This window comes from Berghia stephanieae, chromosome 5 (genome assembly GCF_034508935.2).
Source record: "Berghia stephanieae isolate SIO BIC M18660-M18661 chromosome 5, UCSD_Bste_1.3, whole genome shotgun sequence".
NCBI classification, from domain to species: domain Eukaryota; kingdom Metazoa; phylum Mollusca; class Gastropoda; order Nudibranchia; family Aeolidiidae; genus Berghia; species Berghia stephanieae.
Genome location: NC_088364.1, coordinates 29816845 through 29830114, shown reverse-complemented (window position 1 = coordinate 29830114; position 13270 = coordinate 29816845). Strand labels below are relative to the sequence as shown.

Genomic DNA, 13270 nt, shown 5'->3' with positions numbered 1-13270 from the left:
TGCCGTGCTCTTGAAATAAACCATATTTAAAAATTTGGCCAGAAAACTCGTCCTTCAAATATCGATCGATTTAAATGACCCTAATCTTGATAAAATATCTCAAACTTGGGACTTCGCGAAGTCCCAGGTTTGAGAGATTTTGCAAGATGACTCTCATTTAAATCGATCGATATTTGAAGGATGAGTTTTCTGGCCAAATTTTTGAATATGAGTTTTTTCAAGAATACGGCAGACTGAAGGTTTTAGAATCCTTTTCGTTCTTATATTTTACCGTTACGCTGTTTTGTAAAACTCTAAAATTATGAAAAGATAAAAGAGTAAAACTTTTAAAATTTGTTTAGCATATATACAACTTACGCGCCTTCTTTTTCCCCACATAATGTCATATGACTTAATAATAATAAAGTGCAAATTACTGACAATAATTTTCAAAGGGTTGCTCTTCTTTACATTAGATTTTAGCTTGAGCCTATCATTACGGATTAAAGATGTTATATATTAATAATATTAATATATATATATATATATATATATATAATATATATATATATAATAATATATTACATACATAGAGCAAGTAAGCTGGTGATTTTAATGTAGAGTGTTTTAATTTTCAATCTGGCTGAAGTGATACAAAGCTTCTAGAAGCTGTGGACTGTAAAAAGTAATACACAAACTTTAATATAACAGCTTCAAAAAGGAACAAAAATACCAAATATGGAAAGTTTTGGGCTTAAAATCCTTCTTTAGCCAAGAAAAAAAACCTAATGAAAAAACGAATACAATACTAAAAAAATTAAATCGACGCCGCATATCTGTTTTTTTTTTAAATCATGTATTTATGTTTACATTGGTTATTTAATTTTGTTGTTGTTGGCTGAAGGAGGGTTTATATCCCGAACCGTTACGTGTTTAGTATTTAATTCCTTTTTGAAGCTGTGTTCATCACTTTTGTCAATCATGCTGTGACTTATCAGATTTTGGCAGTCACTTGCTCATATCACTTGGACATATCTATTACCGACTTGAAATTGTGAGTCACATACTGAAAATTCAGGTCAATCAGCAAGGAGTTATGAAAAGTATGTAATAATTGGAATCGGTAACCAAAGATCGAACAACACGGGTAATTGGAATCTATGAAATGTCAAGGGAATTCTGGATATGATATTTATTAGAAGACACTAATTATGGATAACTCTAGATTCATTTACCGATGGTCTTCCTCATTTTTGGCAATTGGTTCCTCGGTAAACCTTCTATAGACGTGATATTATTATGTATTAAATCTCTATTGTTCATGAACATAATACCATGCTTATAGAATGAATGAAACATAAGCTTTCATTTTGCGCAATATCCGTGGGCGCTTTATATACAAGGCGTTCAAAACTGTATTTGCTTCCGAATTTTAAAAGATTTTAGGACACGCAGATAAATTGTCTATATTGCTGAACGTTTGAATGCATCCTCCTTTATCGTATTATTTCATTATTATTATTTTACTCCAATGTTCTGAGTCAGAATCATCGCGACCTAATTTTGGAATGAGTTCGCTCTAGACGGGCGAGGTGCAGTCTATGTTATGCAATAAGTTAGAAGTAGTCCTTCAAAGCCATTAGGTCATCATGGTTTGATTAGCGTTAAATGGACAATTAGAAATACTGGTTTTCTATAAGGTCAAACAGTCCTGACGTCAATCCCCTATAATGACGCATAGTAACTTCTTCTAAACTATCAGAACAATGGCGGACGCAGAGAAAACATTATACATCTGATCATGTTTTGACTTTTATACATTCTGATCACATGAAATGTGAAACAGTTCTCGCTAGCATGAAGAATATAAAGGATCGAATTTCTTTGTTTAGAAGTAAGCTGCTGGTTGCTGGGCGGACGTGACAACAGACTATTGAATCCTATTGAACAGGACTATAATTTAACGCAAAAGACTTTCGCAAGATTATATTGACCCAGCCACCCAATAAATGGTTGGTGAGCAGGGGATTAAAAAATAAACCCACGACTGCACCAGGGATCAATAATGATCCCTTTGCGTTCTTGGCGAGACTGAAAATCGGAGGAGAGAAATCGAAACCTCCAATCCATTTCATAGATATTATTGTTTATAGCTGTTTTCATTGTCATTCTTTGCCGTTGTCGTTACTCTTTCTTGTAAGATTAAACGTTATAATCTCTCATGAGCCGATGCCACGTAAAACTGACATCCTCTACTCACTGTCATTAAGATCTCATGTTCCAGGAAAATATTCTGTCCCTAAGCAAAATAACAGAGGATAATTCCCTTATTGTTTGTTCCTGCTGATTAACGAAGCACAAGACTACCATTTTTTAGACAACGGCCAGTCTTCGTGTGAGTTATTGTTTTCCTTGAGAGGCTTTGAGCTTGGATGATAACAATTGCGTGAAAATTAATGAACAAATAAAGCGCACTATCTCGAATGGACCTGTGAAAAGAGAAGAATAAAAATGATGAAATGTCAGCTCAGGTTCAATGTCTTTTAACCAACATACCATTATTATCAGATCTGATAACCCAAACTATTATGGGTTTATTGCTGTCAGGGAAATACCTTCAAACTAACGTAAACTTTTATCCATTACAGCAATGTTAAATCAAGCCCATAATTGCGTTCGTCTGCCAGACCTGCAGGACACATGCACGCCGCTTTTAACAATAATAATAATAAATGGCATTTATATAGCGCTTTACCCCGTTGTCACAGGCTCTAAGCGCTTTACAGTGATATAAAACAAAACATATTACAGTGAGACAGTGTGAAGGAAACGTGATACGAATTCAATTTAACAACAAAATATGAAAATAATATTGCAACATTATGACGTAAAAAGATAAAACTTTAAGCGAGATTTGAACGTTGTCAACGAATTCGAGCATCTCACATGTGACGGGAGAGATTCCAAAAATGGGGGGCCGAAAATTGAAAAGACTGTTCACCTATTTTACGCAATGGCTTAGGTTTGACAAGGATTGATTGGTCATTGCTTGACCTCAAGTTTCTATTGGGGACATATATGTTAAGAAGGTCTTTAATATAGGAGGGACTGTTCGTGCTCAAGGATTTGTAGACAACAGTACAAATCTTATAGGCAACTCTTTTTTCAACAGGAAGCCAATGTAACTCACTGAGAAGAAGAGTTGCTGACGGGTATTTTTTGTTATTGCGTACAATGAGCCTGGCTGCGTTATTTTGAGCAACCTGAAGTTTGCTAATTTTGTCTTTAGCTAAATTCGCCCAAAGGGAGTTACAATAGTCCAATTTAGATAAAACCAGGGAATTAATTAAAAGTTCTGTTATATGCTTCGGTATTAAATAACGAATTTTGCTTATTTTTTTCATTTCTATGTACATAGATTGTATGGTGTTATTCACGTGGCTTGTCATGGAAAGATCTTTATCAATGATGACGCCAAGGTTTTTTGCTTTATTTGAAAATTCTATTGTGCTATTTCCGAGAGTAATAGGTGATTTATTTGCCTGTTTAAGGATACTCTGCCTTCCACACATTAAAATCTCAGTTTTACTATCATTTAATTTTAACTTATTGTGGTACATCCAATATTTAATCTCATTAAAACAGCTCGTAATTCGTTGTATTAAGAACTGTAAATTACTAAGGGGTGCTGAATCATATATTTGCTATCATCTGCATAAAAATGATAACTCAGATTGAATCTGGATATCACACTAGAAAGGGGCTGCATATATACAGTAAAAAGGACAGGGCCAAGAACAGAGCCTTGTGGCACTCCAAAATTTAGTAAAACTTGTTCTGACTGAACACCATTCACCACGACAGTCTGCCATCGATCCTGTAAATATGATATAAACCATTTAAGGCAATTCCTTTTATGCCGAACGTATTTTCTAGTCTTCTTAACAAAATGTCATGGTCAATGGTGTCAAAGGCAGCTGAAAGATCTAAAAGGCATAATACATTGATATTGTTAGCATCAGCATTACATAACAAGTCATTAAAGATTTTAAGAAGCGCCGTTTCAGTACTGTGTTGACGTTTGTAGGCTGACTGAAAGGGTTTTTCCAAACTGTTGTTCTTAAGATGAGATGTTAATTGTGGAAGTCATATATATATATATATATATATATATATATATATATATATATATATATATATATAGATACGTACTTGCAACAATAAAGGAAAGCTGCGCCATTTGAAAAGACTCCCCCCCCCCCACTCCCTGAAAATAATTATTAAAATAATTTGGGTACCTATTTCTTTTTTATAACATTTGTAGACGAACGACGGCATGGTTGATAATAAATGTGTCTCTGATGAATCACTTGATTAAAGTTACCCCTTACCATTAACTTTATCATTAAAAATCTTTTACTACTAGTTTCCTGGTGAATGATTCTTTCTATTGATTCAACAAATAAAGTCTCGGACAAACTTTGAAAAACTAATTTGCAGCAAACTTTTTCTGGTCCCAATTTTTAAAAAAATTCATTGAATCATGAGAAATTGGCAATAGATACGTTTGCTGCAAAGTATAAATCACCACAAGAATAACAGTAATTGTCAAGAAGCGCAAAATGTACCCGAAAATACTTTACCGTGTGTTTTAGATTGTTCAGTTATAACACAAGCCCTATTCATCTCCAATTCAGGTTAGTCTTTCACTCCAAAGCCTTTGATTTATCATTTGGTAACCGCCCATTATTTCTGAGATTGGTGAGGAAGAACTATGGTATTAAACAAAAGGAAAATAACATGCACACGAAGATTACACGCCCTGAGAATAGATGGAACGAAATTGACGTCACTCAGATCTTTGATATATTATTTTTAGACAGCCATTGTAATGAGTAGTTCACTTGATTCCATCAATCAGACTATAAAAGTTTAAGGCCACTCGTAGTTTTGTGGACTGGATTGGGACGTTATATACTACTGTAAGATGTTGTGAGTATTTTACCTAAACACATAGCATCTATTATACTATGATTTTAACTCACTCAGCAATAACCTTCTCGTTTTCATACCGGCTAGAAATTTGCTAGATTTTTACGAGTTATAGAATACGTGACTTGATAGACTCGGCGATCTTATATCGATTGTCAACCAACAATGTACCCTCATACATAAATTCAATGACGTAAATGACATGAATAGTGTTCTTTTGTGAGGGAATACAAAAAAAAAAAAACGACACATACACAAAGATACACAAACACACTCACACCCACATCCACACATCCACACACCCACACACACACACACACATACATACATACATACATACATACATACTCAAACATACACAGAACGTCTACTAAATCCTATCGGCTTTTTCATTTGGCGGATAATCAATCATCACAATGCGATCTTACGTTGCACAAAGCGAACGGACATTATAAGATTACCCTGAACGATGAATGAACATCTATAAAACACTAACACGCAAACGCCTGATATTACGTCGGCCAAGACAAAGCCCGTTAAAACCGATTTGACCATCATGTCACTCTGCCGAACATTGACAAAACACGTTTTCGTATTCAAAATTCAGTCAGATATCTTATATCTTTTACACAAATACAAAAAGATAACGTATACTTTACCAGAAATTCTTAAACCCAAGACTTCTTACATTCAATAATTATTTACTTGTCGAGCTTCACCAAAACTCGTCGATGTTTAAGATTTTAACATTTCGGCCAAAAAAAGGACAGGATGTTTTGATATTGTACAGCATCCCACAATGATGAATAACAGGAAGCCTGAAAAACAACAGACTAGTCCCAGAACTGAAGTTATGGAGCCATAGAAAAGACTGGTTAAGAAGATTGCAGGAGTTTTTCTCAAATCAAATACCCTAAAATACGATTAATGAGATTTCCGTCTAAGAGAAAAATAGACACGATTTTTTTGGATTAAACCTTCTTTAGGATTGCCATAAAAATATATAAGATATTTTAGTAACCTAGGTGCGCCTTTATAATTATAGTAAATGATTTGTAATAAGTGAAAAGTGACATTTTCAAGATTTAAATTAACTCCACCGACTCAATTTGATATTTGATTTGGCGAACCAGACGCAGAATATCAAATTTGATGTTAACTGCCGTACTCTGGACAAACCCGGATTTTAAAATATAATTTGGCCAGAAAACTTGTCCTTCTACTACTACTACTACTACTACTACTACTACTACTACTAATACTACTACTACTACTATTACTACTACTACTACCTTTTTTACTACTACTACTACTACTACTTCTACTACTACTACTACTATTACTACTACTACTACCTTTTTTTACTACTACTACTACTACTTCTACTACTACTACTACTACTACTACTACTACTACTACTACTACTACTACTACTACTACTATTACTACTACTACTACGACTACCACTACCACCATCACCACCATCACCCACCACCACCATCACTACTACTACAAGTCAGAATTGAGCGAGCAAATAAGGGGAAGGGCAGATGTTTATGAAACATGCATTCTCGGTTAAATTATGAAAGGTGTCTCGAGTTCAACAATGACGTTGGTGTTCGCATGAAAAATGGCTTAGTCTTACAAGAAAAAATTATAAACTATGACATGCATTACGTAACAACTCTAATCTTTTTCGTGCACCGTTTTTACTGCACGTTATAAATATTAGAACGATTGCATAATAACCAGGTTAAGCCCCCATAGACGCCGACATCCGCTGATAGTGATACGGATGACCTATCGCTGTGACCCGATCCCTGCGTTTATCGCTGATGATTTTTGGTAACAACAAGATATGAAGTGAGTAGAAAAGTGCCAGAAGACATAGAGAATAAAAATTTTTTTCGCGGCGGTGGTGGGGTTTGAACCTGCGATCTTATTGGTACGACAACTCCGCCTGGCAGGTGAGAGCGTGGCTCTACCGTGTGAGCTATCCACGAACACAAAAATATTCGTTTCAAACTCAAGTCATTTCTAGATCCCTCTCAACCCACTTCTTGAGACCGCCGATTCGTTCACCACCATCGCGAAGTAATTTTGACCAGCAGTTAAGCTTAGTAGCCAATATTCTCATCACAAACATATAACATAGAAACGATTGAGACATTGAGTATGCTCCGGTGTATGGGGTGAATTTTTAATTCAGAAAAGTGAGTGGAGCAGGCACTTATGTTGGTAACAACAAGATATGAAGTGAGTAGAAAAGTGCCAGAAGACAATAGAGAATAAAAATTTTTTTCGCGGCGGTGGTGGGGTTTGAACCTGCGACCTTATTGGTACGACAACTCCGCCTGGCAGGTGAGAGCGTGGCTCTACCGTGTGAGCTATCCACGAACACAAAAATATTCGTTTCAAACTCAAAGTCATTTCTAGATCCCTCTCTCACCCACTTCTTGAGACCGCCGATTCGTTCACCACCATCGCGAAGCAATTTTGACCAGCAGTTAAGCTTAGTAGCCAATATTCTCATCACAAACATATAACAAGAAACGATTGAGACATTGAGTATGCTCCGTGTATGGGTGAATTTTTAATTCAGAAAAGTGAGTGGAGCAGGCACTTATGTTGGTAACAACAAGATATGAAGTGAGTAGAAAAGTGCCAGAAGACAATAGAGAATAAAAATATTTTTCGCGGCGGTGGTGGGGTTTGAACCTGCGACCTTATTGGTACGACAACTCCGCCTGGCAGGTGAGAGCGTGGCTCTACCGTGTGAGCTATCCACGAACACAAAAATATTCGTTTCAAACTCAAAGTCATTTCTAGATCCCTCTCTCACCCACTTCTTGAGACCGCCGATTCGTTCACCCCATCCGAAGTAATTTTGACCAGCAGTTAAGCTTAGTAGCCAATATTCTCATCACAAACATATAACATAGAAACGATTGAGACATTGAGTATGCTCCGGTGTATGGGGTGAATTTTTATTCAGAAAAGTGAGTGGAGCAGGCACTTATGTTGGTAACAACAAGATATGAAGTGAGTAGAAAGTGCCAGAAGACAATAGAGAATAAAAAAATTTTTCGCGGCGGGTGGTGGGTTTGAACCTGCGACCTTATTGGTACGACAACTCCGCCTGGCAGGTGAGAGCCTGGCTTACCGTGTGAGCTATCCACGAACACAAAAATATTCGTTTCAAACTCAAAGTCATTTCTAGATCCCTCTCTCACCCACTTCTTGAGACCGCCGATTCGTTCACCACCATCGCGAAGTAATTTTGACCAGCAGTTAAGCTTAGTAGCCAATATTCTCATCACAAACATATAACATAGAAACGATTGAGACATTGAGTATACTCCGTGTATGGGGTGAATTTTTAATTCAGAAAAGTGAGTGGAGCAGGCACTTATGTTGGTAACAACAAGATATGAAGTGAGTAGAAAAGTGCCAGAAGACAATAGAGAATAAAAATTTTTTTCGCGGCGGTGGTGGGGTTTGAACCTGCGACCTTATTGGTACGACAACTCCGCCTGGCAGGTGAGAGCGTGGCTCTACCGTGTGAGCTATCCACGAACACAAAAATATTCGTTTCAAAACTCAAAGTCATTTCTAGATCCCTCTCTCACCCACTTCTTGAGACCGCCGATTCGTTCACCACCATCGCGAAGTAATTTTGACCAGCAGTTAAGCTTAGTAGCCAATATTCTCATCACAAACATATAACATAGAAACGATTGAGACATTGAGTATGCTCCGGTGTATGGGGTGAATTTTTAATTCAGAAAAGTGAGTGGAGCAGGCACTTATGTTGGTAACAACAAGATATGAAGTGAGTAGAAAAGTGCCAGAAGACAATAGAGAATAAAAATTTTTTGAGGCGATCGGCGATCGGGGGCGTGGCAGTTATAAAAAGTGGACAATTTTTTTCGGATTTTTTCGCTGTTTTCACGTCGGATTCGTGATCAGCGTCAAATTTACAATATGGTTTGATACTAAGAACTGTGTGTTTACTCCAAAAAATTGGTGAAATTAGAAATAAATTTTAATTAATAGTGAGGCTACGATCCCAGTTACTGTCTGTTATTCTATCTTTCGTCTTGCGCACAATAGTGATTACTTTCTCACTAAATTATATCAATTAGAACTGTTGAAGGAACGAAATTGACAATATTCCACTCTTTGTTATTGTATTAGGCAGTCATTTTGGTAATTAGTTCTCGCTAAATTATATCAATCAGACTTTTAACGTTCAAGGTTACTCGTAGTTTTGTTTGACGGTACGTTATTTCCGACTGGTGGATGTTGTGAGCATTTTACCTAAACTCATAGCATCAATAACCGTCCAAGATATTCGCATCATATGTAGCAATAGCTATAATAATCTAACATGTCGAGAGAGAGAGAGAGAGAGAGAGAGAGAGAGAGAGAGAGAGAGGGGGTGGGGGAGAGAAAGAAAGAGAAAGAGAGAAAAATTTACTTGCGCTATATATACCGCTATATTCAATAAAGGTGCTCAAATCACTTTATAAGGTCTTTGGCCAACATAAAAACATGTTAGACGAGACATGACTGTTAAGCGATATTGCAATTGTTTCCCGACAGAGACGACGCTGTAAACAGCGAGGTACTCATTTTAAACAGTGAACAAGGTGAGAGAATGCGAGTAAGAGAGCCTTTTTCCAAGGACTCAATTATGCGCCACTCAGAGCGGGACTCGAATCCAGTACCGTCCGATCCAAAGGCGAGTGTCATTTCACAAGATCACATGCATAGCCGCACAAAAAAGTGATGAGAGAATAGATTCATATGTATTGAAGGAGGAGAGAGCGGATGGAGTGAGTAAAGTTCTTGGATATTTATAAAAGGAACCAAATTGACGTCACTCATCTCATTGTTATTGTTTTTAGACACCCATTTTTATGATTAGTTCTCATTAAAATATATCAGACTATAACGTTCAAGGTTCCATGTAGATCTTTGGGCTGGAGTGATATTTTCTGGCTGGCGGACTTTGTGAGTATTTTAATTTAACACAGAGCATCAATAGAAGGAATGAATTTGACGTTAGTCAACCCGTTGTTATTGCTTTTAGACAACATTTTATAATTAACTTATCACTAAGTTATATCAATCAGACAATGAACGTTCGCGTTTGCAGTTTTGTGTGTTAATTTGTTATACCCCGATGGAGATGTCGTGAGTATTTTTCCAATACGCATAACATCCATACATTTACAATCCGATTTTAAGTTTAAAAGCAACGTAGACCACGGAAATTTTTCCATTTTGTGGACAATAAAGATTTGTTATTTATCGTCATTATTATTATTATTATTATTATTATTATTATTATTATTATTATTATTATTATTATTATTATTATTATTATTATTATTATTATTATTATTATTATTATTATTATTATTATTATTATTATATTATTATATTATTTTTATACAAAAAAATCGACAGTGTTCCCATGGCAGTTAAACGGGTACACCTCGGGACTACTCGCATTCATCACACCCCCCCCACCACACCACCACCGCCACCCCAAACACACCCACACAGACTCTTTTTTTTTTTTTTTTAGGGGCGGAGTTGGGGAGGGGGGGGGCGGGACGCGTGTTTGTAGATTAAAATTCAGGTTAAATGTGCCCATCCCCTGTCATCACGTAGTCAAGCTTTTTGCATCTTCCAATCCAAAATGGTCTGTGTCACGGTGACCGTCATGTCGCGACCAACGGTGAGAGATTTAAAAAAAAAAAAAGGAACTGGCATATTATATATCATACATTGAAAAATCCTGAAAACTATTTTCATTTTGTATGAACGAAACTTTTGCATTCACCTCTTCCTGCCAACATTTAATAAAAATATTATTTAAAAAAAATAACAGCATTTATTTGGGCAAATCAAGTGCTCAAACGACTTTAAAGGGTCCAAGGGCAAATGCAATATATAAATTGAAAGACGAACATGACGCTGTCAGCTCACGGAGACATTTTTTTTCCGAACCAAGACAACGAACGGTCATGGTACTCTTTCACACCGTTAAATACGGTGAGAGAATGTGAGTTAAGAACATTTTCTCAATGACTCAACTCTGAACCACTTCAAGCGGTCTCGAAACCTGAACCTTACGATCCGAAAGCGAGAGTCATACACTTGATCCACACACAAACATGGGGCCTTTCGTCGGCCAAATAGCCTCAATATTAATTAAATTTATTTCTAATATCATCAATTTTGAAGTAAAAACTAGTTCTTGTATCAAAACCTATTGTAATTCACGTTGATCATGAATCTGACTCAAAACAGCGAAAATCCGAAAAAAAAATGTCCAATTTTATACTGCCATCGCCCCCGACCGCCGATCGCCACGAAAAATATTAAGCAAGAGGCGGTTTGCGAGCGACTGACGTACCTAGGTGTTCGGCCAGTTATTTGGCCACAAACATTGCGTTTTTCACCCGGCTTGCCTGATCGGGGTCTGACAATATAACCGGGTGTATGGACCTTTTAGATAAAACTATAACGTCATCTTTGGTTATTACGGCTTTGCTTTGTTTTGTAGTTTTTATAGGATTGGTCCTAATCCAAACAGACCCAATCGGTATAGTTTTGTGAAATAATCTATATCATGCTATTTCCTTGTGTAATTCTTACAAGGAAGCAAAACAAAAAAACACATTATTTTGTTTTCAGACTATCCGAGTATGAATCATTGGTCTGACAATGATTGGATAATTACCCTGTCACAATGGAATCGTTTCAAAATCTCCATAAGAATCCGTGTGATATAGTAGTAGATTTAATCTTAAGCCATGGATCTCTATAAGAGATGACTCAGTCACCTCAATGTTCCCCTATCTTTGAAAAATATTTGTTACACGCATAATTTTTGGTTATATAAGAGAATTACACAAAACCTATTCAGGTACTTTCGTTATTTTTTGTCGAGCGAAATCCCCCCCCCCCCCCCCCCCCACTCCCCAAATCTGCTTACTTTGGGCAACATGGATGATTCCTGTTCTATTCAGCTCTTGCTTGATGATATATTTATATTCCTTCATGGAGTGATCAAGGATACCTTCAGGAAATGCGTAATTTTTAAAATTATTATTCGGTTATAGAATTAAATAAAAATATGAGTTCATGCTTGCACGAAAACAAAATAGTGGATGGATTTTAAGGCGTTGAAAGGGAATACGATACGTTATAATGAAAGGTGAGGGTGCAAAACTCGTATAATATTATTACTTTTACCTTATATTGATTTTGATGTCGGCTGAGGCAGGGCTTTGTAGTCGAATGTTCATGTAATTAATTAATTTCGTTCGTGTTTGATAAAATTGCAGTCGACAAATTCAGGCAACATATCAATTATTTGTGTTTTTCTCGGGCCCAAAGCCAGAAGACATTACAAACAAAACTCATATTTTAGTCCAGTCCATATACCCATGGAGCGAACTCCTCCAAAGACGCAGTCAACAGAAAATTCCTCCAATTTATTAAACACAATTCTTGAAGCTTGATGACAAATTTAGCTAGTCTACTTGACGTGGTCTGTGTGATGTGATGTTATGTTGCATATTTTTCTGTGTGACATCTTATCGCAAAAATTGACAGTTTCATTGATAACTCCAAAACGTGAGGTTGTACCTTGTATCAAGTGAGACAAAGAGTATTAAAACAGCAATGTTTTGCCAGTTTAAGGGCTAACCCACACCGAAGACGGACTCCGACGATCCGGTACTGCCGACTTCCGGATAAAGACGTCGGGCACGAACAAAATACCAAGAATAAAGAGAAGAGCCGCTAGACCTACCCATACCACGCACCCGTATTTCTGTGCCGTTTGTTTTTGAGCTTGGTATGGGTAGTTCTAGCGGCTGTTCTCTTTATTCTCAGTATTTTTTCCGTGCCCGACGTCTTTATCCGGAAGACGGCAGAGGACGTCAGTGCCGAGTCGTGGGAGTCCCATGTCTGAACAAACTTTTAAGGACTGTCTTAATAATCGGGCAATGCCCTTAGCCAACGACATAATGTGGTAAAGTGACTGGTCTTTACATTGGCCAGAATTGAGTAATCCGAGCTAAACTGTTATTGGAAGGTGAACCTATATTTATCATGTAGTGATATCTCTTCTTTGAGGTCCCTATATTTTCACATGTTCTTTGTCCGCTAAGTAATGGGTGCCATTTAAATCGAACTTTGACCGCGGTTGTCGCGGGTTTGTTTATCACTTTTTAAATATGTTCCCAACTCGGAATTGGTGTGATTAATATAGTTA

The 13270-nt window shown here is 36.7% G+C and overlaps 1 protein-coding gene across 1 annotated transcript in view; it reads left to right on the top strand.

The window, feature by feature from the left end:
- LOC144972729 (orexin/Hypocretin receptor type 1-like) overlaps positions 1-13270 on the top strand; it is a 77895-nt gene that overhangs the window by 40477 nt on the left and 24148 nt on the right. The gene's annotated exons all lie outside the window — the stretch shown is intronic.